This window comes from Sinocyclocheilus grahami, unplaced genomic scaffold, assembly GCF_001515645.1.
Source record: "Sinocyclocheilus grahami isolate Dianchi unplaced genomic scaffold, SAMN03320097.WGS_v1.1 scaffold1905.1, whole genome shotgun sequence".
NCBI classification, from domain to species: Eukaryota; Metazoa; Chordata; class Actinopteri; order Cypriniformes; family Cyprinidae; genus Sinocyclocheilus; species Sinocyclocheilus grahami.
This window is the reverse complement of record NW_015507084.1, coordinates 56,179-63,681: the sequence shown is the minus strand read 5'-3', so window position 1 is coordinate 63,681 and position 7,503 is coordinate 56,179.

The following is a 7,503-nucleotide window of genomic DNA, read 5'->3' as shown; positions in this document are numbered from 1 at the left end:
AGTGTTGCTAACTGAGCGACTTTAGGGGCTTTCGCACCGGAGGAACCTTTTTATAGTTCCTAGAACTATTGGCGGAAGTGTTTCGTATGCGTTTGGCCAATCAGCGTATACTTACGTCACTGATAGTTCCTATAGAACTGTTTTAGACCCTACTCTGAAGCAGGAGCTAATTTAGTTCCCCCAAACGGAGTTCCTAGAACTAAAACTGTTCCTAGTTTCGATTTTGTGCTTTATGTACTGGCGATTGGATTATTAGGCTCACTTCCATCAGCATGACATCACAACAACTGTTTCTTTGCAGAATCTGCTTCTCATACAAACCTAATAACACCAAGAACATATATTCCGTTGCACATGGGGCAGGCAAATTCAGCATGCAATTCAATTCATGTTCATTTGTATAGCGCTTTTTTTAGATGCATAATGTAAGCTTTACAGAAATGTTACAATATACAGTATACAGTATGTTTCAAGTGTTACAATCAAGAAGCAGATTCCATTCAGAAACCATATTCACCTTAACATGTTTGGTGCTATCAAGACAGGGTTTTATTTAAAATACTTGTACGCTTTATCAGGTTTGTTCTGTGCAGTCAGTAAAATGATGAATGACTTGTCTCCTTTTGAGACATCGCTTTGTTTCTTAGCCTAATGGAATATCAGCTCAATTGATCATTTCTACCCTTCTCCTCTTCCACAACATCCAGCAGCCAGCACCAACAGCAGTATCAATAAAAACATCATTTGCGCTCTGCAGCACATTGATTTTTTTTCTTTTCAAAAGGCCACAAAAGAAAAGGAGAGTAACTAGTAGCCAGTGAATGTCTTTTGTCCCTCACAAAGGGACACACACATGACTCTAGCTTTACCTCTTCAACTCACAGAAGGTTTTCTCAGTATGATGAGTTTCAGTCTAACAGCCGCCGGTGTCTCATGACACACAGCAGTGATATTCCTGGAGTGCCTTCATACATGGATTTAATCTTAGACGTGCAGTATATACTGATAAGTGTATATAGAAAACACTGTATGCAAGTAAACAGAAAAGTGTAAGTATATTTCTGTCATGACAACTCTTGGAGGGACTGGCATGGTAATGTACATGACAATGTTAATGTATTTGGTCTTGGTGGAATAGATCGGCTTCGCCTGCTGCTGCTGCTGCGGCAGAGCAAGTACCGAGACTTGCTACTGCCAATACATCCACAAATTGCTGCTGTGAGCATGTAAGAAATACTGCTGCTGCAAATATAACCTACATGAAATAACCCCCATATAGCATACATGAATCACCCCGTAGCAGATCTATACAGGTGGAGCTGGGGAAGGTGGAGGGTTTCTGAAGCAAGCTGCAACTGCTACAGCAAACACTAGTCATATATTTGAATGTTGAGCAGCGAGCTCATTGGCTACCGATACAGGAGAGAACCTATCAGCTGTGCCATGTGATAATGATGTCATTAGGTCAGATAGAGTTAGACCCATCAGACTGCGCTATCTGGAGAGCAGAAGTTTTGATACTTCTGTCTCAGTGAGGGGACAGAAGGAGAAGATGGGAGTTTTTGGAGTGGGTGGGTTTCATCTAGAGTTTCATGCCAGAACTCTGTATTTAGCCTGTACTAGTATTCAATCTTTTGATCAAGATTACATTTATGCTTGCAGTAAAAAACTACTGAACTACTGTACTACTTTCATAGACAAAAAAATAAGTTATAAGTATATAACTAGTTAATTAACTGTATACCAATAAGTTTATTTGAAGTAAACTTTTAGGAGTAAAGAAAAAGTTAGATGTAAACTAGTTATGCATATACTCAAAGTTTACTACTGTTACATTTAAAAGCATACTTTTATAAGCTAAAAAGTTGGTCAGTTTTCCAGAGAAATCTTGAAATAGTACACATACATGTATACTACTAGTGAACTGATATTAGTATATGTTCTACTACTATTCTGTGCTTAGAATATTTACTATTAATATAGTTAATACTGTACATAAAGTATGCTTGAAAATACTAGAGAATAGTGTGAGTAGTGTGTTCACACTGAAAATTTGAAAAAGAAAAAGTGCACTTAAAAGGGTCATATGATGCTGCTAAAAAGAATATTATTTTGTGTATTTGGTGTAATGAAATGTGTTTCTGCGGTTTAAGGTTAAAAAAACACATTATTTTCCATATACTGTACATTATTGTTTCTTCTCTATGCCCCGCCTTTCTGAAACACGTCGATTTTTACAAAGCTCATCGGTCAAAAAAAATGAGGTGTGCTCTGATTGGCCAGCTATCCAGTGCGTTGTGATTGGCCGAATTCCTCAAGCGTGTGACGGAAATGTTACGTGACCAGCACGGATCAGCTCCAGGCATGACAAAGCGATATCATCCTCTTTTGGAAGGCCAAACAAAGTAGTTTCGCTTTCACAACGAAGCACACAGCTCCTTCACGACATGGCGGCGGCGGCAACAATACTACAGCCAGAATAAAAGTTACGCCTTCTTTCTTTGCGTGAACATTTGGGCAGCGTTATGCAAACCTTCCCAGATAGTGACGTAGATATGTGGGGGCGTGTTAGAACGAGCCGTTTTAGGTAGGCGTGGCTGACTCTTAACTTTTATAAAGAATATCTCTTTGGATTTGAGACTTTAGTCTTTGCAACTTTACAGATCTTCTTTATGCACCAAGAGCTTGTAACACTCCAAAGAGAAAGGAAAAATTGAAATCGCATCATATGACCCCTTTAAAATACCCAGATGATGCACTTAATTAACCTAAACAACGAAGTGTGTAATGTTGGACACTTCATGTACTGAACTGTTGCAGCTTTAATTACGTAGCGAAGGGGTAGGGGCTATCAGACTCCGATTATGCATAGTGCATGAGTACATAGTGTACTGTATATGTGTATAGTGTAGAGTGCATCATTTGGGATGCAACTTTGAACTTTACTTACATTTTCTTAATAAAATTAACTTTTTTTTTTTACTTTTTTTATTCCACCTTGAAGCTGACTTGAACCTTGAAGTTACTCTGAACTTTAACACAGAGGTTTATCAGATAGATTTTAAAACACATGCTATCTCAAAAAAGCTAATATGTATGAATAAAATGGGCTACTCTATTAAAATATTAAACACAACTATAAGCCAAATATACTTAGAATACTAAATTATACTTTAAGTATATGCCAATCAATAGATTAATACAACTATAGGCCAAGTGTACTTAGACTTTTCGGTATACTTGCTAGCATTAAGGCAAGTTTACTTACGGCATGGCTCGGTTTGCATTTCCACTGCAGTTTAGTACCGCTTTAGTGTGGGAGGGATTATTCACATGTCATTATAGTTGCACCGCCTCTACTGCCACGAGTCCTGAAAAACTTTTTCATTCCGCGTCGCCCCATCAAGCTCTCGCTGGATCCGCTCCTCTGCTATCAAGGAGAGGAATGTCTGTACTTCCTCAACAGACAATGAAAGAGCCATTTTTTGGTTGTTAAAAAAGGTGCGTTCGATCCTTCGCTGGCTGTGCTGATTTAAATCTAGTGGTTCTGTTGTGTTTGTGTCGCAAGTTCAGTGACGCAGGTAGTGACGATTCTCTCCGGCCAATCAGTGATCAGCAGAGTTTGCACGTCACGGTTTGGTAACGGTACCATTCACTTGGAACCTCAACTGAGGTGGTACTGAAAAAAGTACCAGGTACCAGGTACTGTACCCAGTGGAAAACCCCCCCCCCAAATTAAACCGTACTGAACCGTACCATGCCGTACCATGCAGTGGAAAAGCGAACGCTATACCAGTTGTCAAAAGTCATCCTGCGAGTGTTTTATAATGGATGCTGACAAAAAAAGTGTGTTTTACAGTAAGTGTCATGGTTTAGCGTTTCTGAAGGGATCCATACAGTAGTATATGCAGTCAAGGTGAGGCAGCTGGTTTAGTGGTCTTTTACCATCTCCCTGTGGTCCTGTTTGGTATCGCAGTTTGACTTGTGCTTTTTTATATAAATTTTTTTTATAGATAAAATGCTTATTTGTATTAAAAACGCTTTTTTTACTATTTAAAATGAATAAAAATTAGGTGGTGGCAGAGGCACCATTGTGTAGGTTGTGTCAAAAGGGATGCCTACTATCTTTGATTTTCAAAACCCCTGATTTATACAAATTAATATTGATTTTACTATTTCACACACACACACACATATATATATATATATATATATATATACACTAAACACCATCATGCTAATACACGTGCCACTAAAATGAATAAAATTAAATGCTTTGACTCCCCAAGACTCTCCAGGAGTTCTCCAACATATGTCAACCTTGCAAAGTCTCATCGCTTCACACTAAACATGTCATTTAGTTGCACATTCCCTGTCCGTGACTGCTGCCTTCACAAATTGCCTTGGCTAATGGGTATAAATGGTGCTGAGCGCTCCTCTGCTGAGGAGGATTTATGAGGGTGCTCCACTTGTCAAGCCGAGGCATCGCACAAAGTAATCGCTGTGTGTTTTGAACAGCCCTTTGCAATTGAAATCAGATTGGACAAGAATAGCAGTGATGGGTGAAGACTCCCTCTCTCTCCGTTTGTCCCTCAGGCTTCCTCACTGCATTTCGAGAGGGCTGAGTTTGAGTCTGGGAGAAATACTGAGCGCTGTTTAATCATTATTAGGGTCAGATGGCAAACACTTCTCGTATGCTTCATTTATTTATTTGTAGGATGCCACACGGATTGCTAATGAAATGACACATACAGTTCAGCAGTGTGGTTTGTCTGCTGGTGACAGCATGTTTGGCATAATGTCACTTACCACAGAAAATCATCTCGACTTGTCAGTCAGAATTTGTGGTCACTGTACAGCAAGTATAATGGAAACACATGGGGCATTGCAATAGACATATAAAGTTATATCCAGTGTCATGTTCTTGTAACATGGTATGATTATGCGCAGTATACACACATGATAGAAGGATTTTCTATCAGTCCCAATGATTTTCTGTGGTGATAAACTTGAACTTAAAATAGAACCGAAGACAAAATAAAGCAAGAACATTCCTTTAACCAGCTGACCTTTGATCGACGATATTCTGTTTTGCTGTTGAACACCATGGCAATGCTGGTCCACCACTAGCAAATAATTCAAATAATCAAATATATAACCAGGATTACACATTTTGTGTAAGTAGATATAACACACATCCAATTATTTAAGCATTGCGCTGAACTGAAAATCCTTTACCTAATGATCCTTGCTTGTTAATCTTTCATTATGATATATTGTCAGTCAGCTTTTTATCAACTTGTTTTCTTTTAATTTGCATAGGTTTGCATTACTTTGAGGAACTAATTGATCTGAGCACCTTAGATTTTGAGTGAAAAAAGCAATATTTGTGGATAATTCTAGCAATATTCATGTTGGTAGCATGTTGTTAGTATGTTTCTAGCATGATTAGCAAGTTACAAGCATGTTAGTAACATGTTTTTAGAATTATTAACATTTTGCTAGCATGTTGTTAGCATGGATATCGTTTTACTACCATGCTTCTAGTATGATTAGCATGTTACTAGCATGTCAATTGCATGATTAGCATGTTAGTATCATGTTTCTAGCATGATTAGCATGTTAAAGCATTTTGCTTGCATGTTTAGTGTGTTACAAACATGCTGTTACCATGATTAGCAAGTTACTAGCATGTTTCTAGCATGTTAAAAAACAGTTAAAACCAGCTAAAACTAGTTGATTTAGCAAGAACCAGCTAAAAAACAGAACAGCTAAAAACAGCTGTTTTAGTAAAAAAAAAAAAAAAAAAAACTAAAATAAGTTAAAATCATCTGAGTTAGCAAAAACAGCTTAAAACCAGTTGATTTAGCAAAAACACAGGGTGCGTCTCAATCAGCTCCCTAGTTCAGTAGTCAGGGCTCTGATCAGGGAGTCGGCCATTTTAAGGGCTGTCTCAATCGTGAAATCCTTCCAATGCACTGGAACATTTGCTCCCTGAAAAATCCCACAATGCACCGCAAAAACTATATGCTCCCTTAACCGGAAATTACAGACGAGCCAACTCGATAAATATAATGACACGCGATAGAAGATTTGAAAAGACAGACCGTTTTTAGTATATTTCAACATAAACACATCGCTAGACAGGTAATGAACACATCTAATTAACATTTATAATTAATATTCGGCTGAAATGTTGTAAGAACATGCAAAAGAACAATGTGTTTCAAGAGAATAAAAAATTATATCAAAAAGAGTTTGGTCCTGCCTGTTGATGATTAATTACAGCGGTGACGTTCTACAATGTTGTCCGTGGACGTTGTACCAGAAATTGAGTCATCACTTTCCCAATGTGCAGTGAGCTAGGGAACGTACCAGTGACCGAATTCGTGTACACAATAAACTGATTCACGAGCTCGGGAGCTAGGGAGCTGATTGAGACGCACCCACAGTTAAACCATAAACATTCAAAAAAAAACTTTTCAGACTTTTGACTGACCTCAAATCATGCAGCTCAAGTGCAATCGTTTGTTTTAGCTAATTGTTCTGGAGTTCGGCTGATGGGTTTCCATTCATAAAGAGCAAGAGACAAATAGAAACAGAGAGAGATGGAGAGGTTATGTTCACTAAAATGACACCAGTTGAAGTTGTTTGTGGTCTATGTTAGATTTTAAATTTGACAGGAACCAGAATATTAATTTAATCAGTCAAGCGAAATGTAAAAAAGGTTGGATCATGGTCTAGGCTAATGGGGCCAGTAGAGGTCTGACACCCAAAAACAAGGCACTGCAATGTAAAATTGATATTGATAGACAAACAACACTCAAACAGGTGCCTCTAAATGTTGGCACAAGGTGAAATAAACTAAGAAATGTAACATAGGCTCATTGGAAATCATGCTTCTACCTACATTTTTACAAAACAACAAAAACGTACCTATACATACAATTCACTGATGTTTACAGCAGAAATGGAAAGTAAATTACTCTTTAACACCTATTTTTTTTTCCTTTTCACACAAATTATTATTACAGGAGCAGATGATTGATTATTAACCCTTGTGCTGTTGAAAAGCCTATAGAACCTTTTGTGTTCCCGGTCAAAAATGACCAGCCTACGAAAAAAAATTGCTTGTAAATTTCTCGTTATGCTATATTTGTCACAGTTCTGGTTGTCCACTGGCCTTCCTGTGAGTTTTTCACTCCTTCCTGGGTGTTTTTGTGTGTCTGTGTGGGTGTTTCTATGGAGACGCTTATTGCTCAGCTCACAGGCTAATTGCATTCACCTGTTTCTCATTACCAGCTCCCTATATATGCTCATTTGTTTGTCTTGTTCCTTGCCAGATTGTTCTTTGTGGTCTTAGTGTGTTGCAGCTCCTGTCTACCATTTCGGTGTTTAGCGCCAGTGCTTTTCTAGTTTTTGTTCCTGGTTAGTGTTTTTTTGGTTTTTGGATTTACCTGTTTTTGCATCCCCCCCCCCTCTTCAGTGGACTCTGGTTCTGAC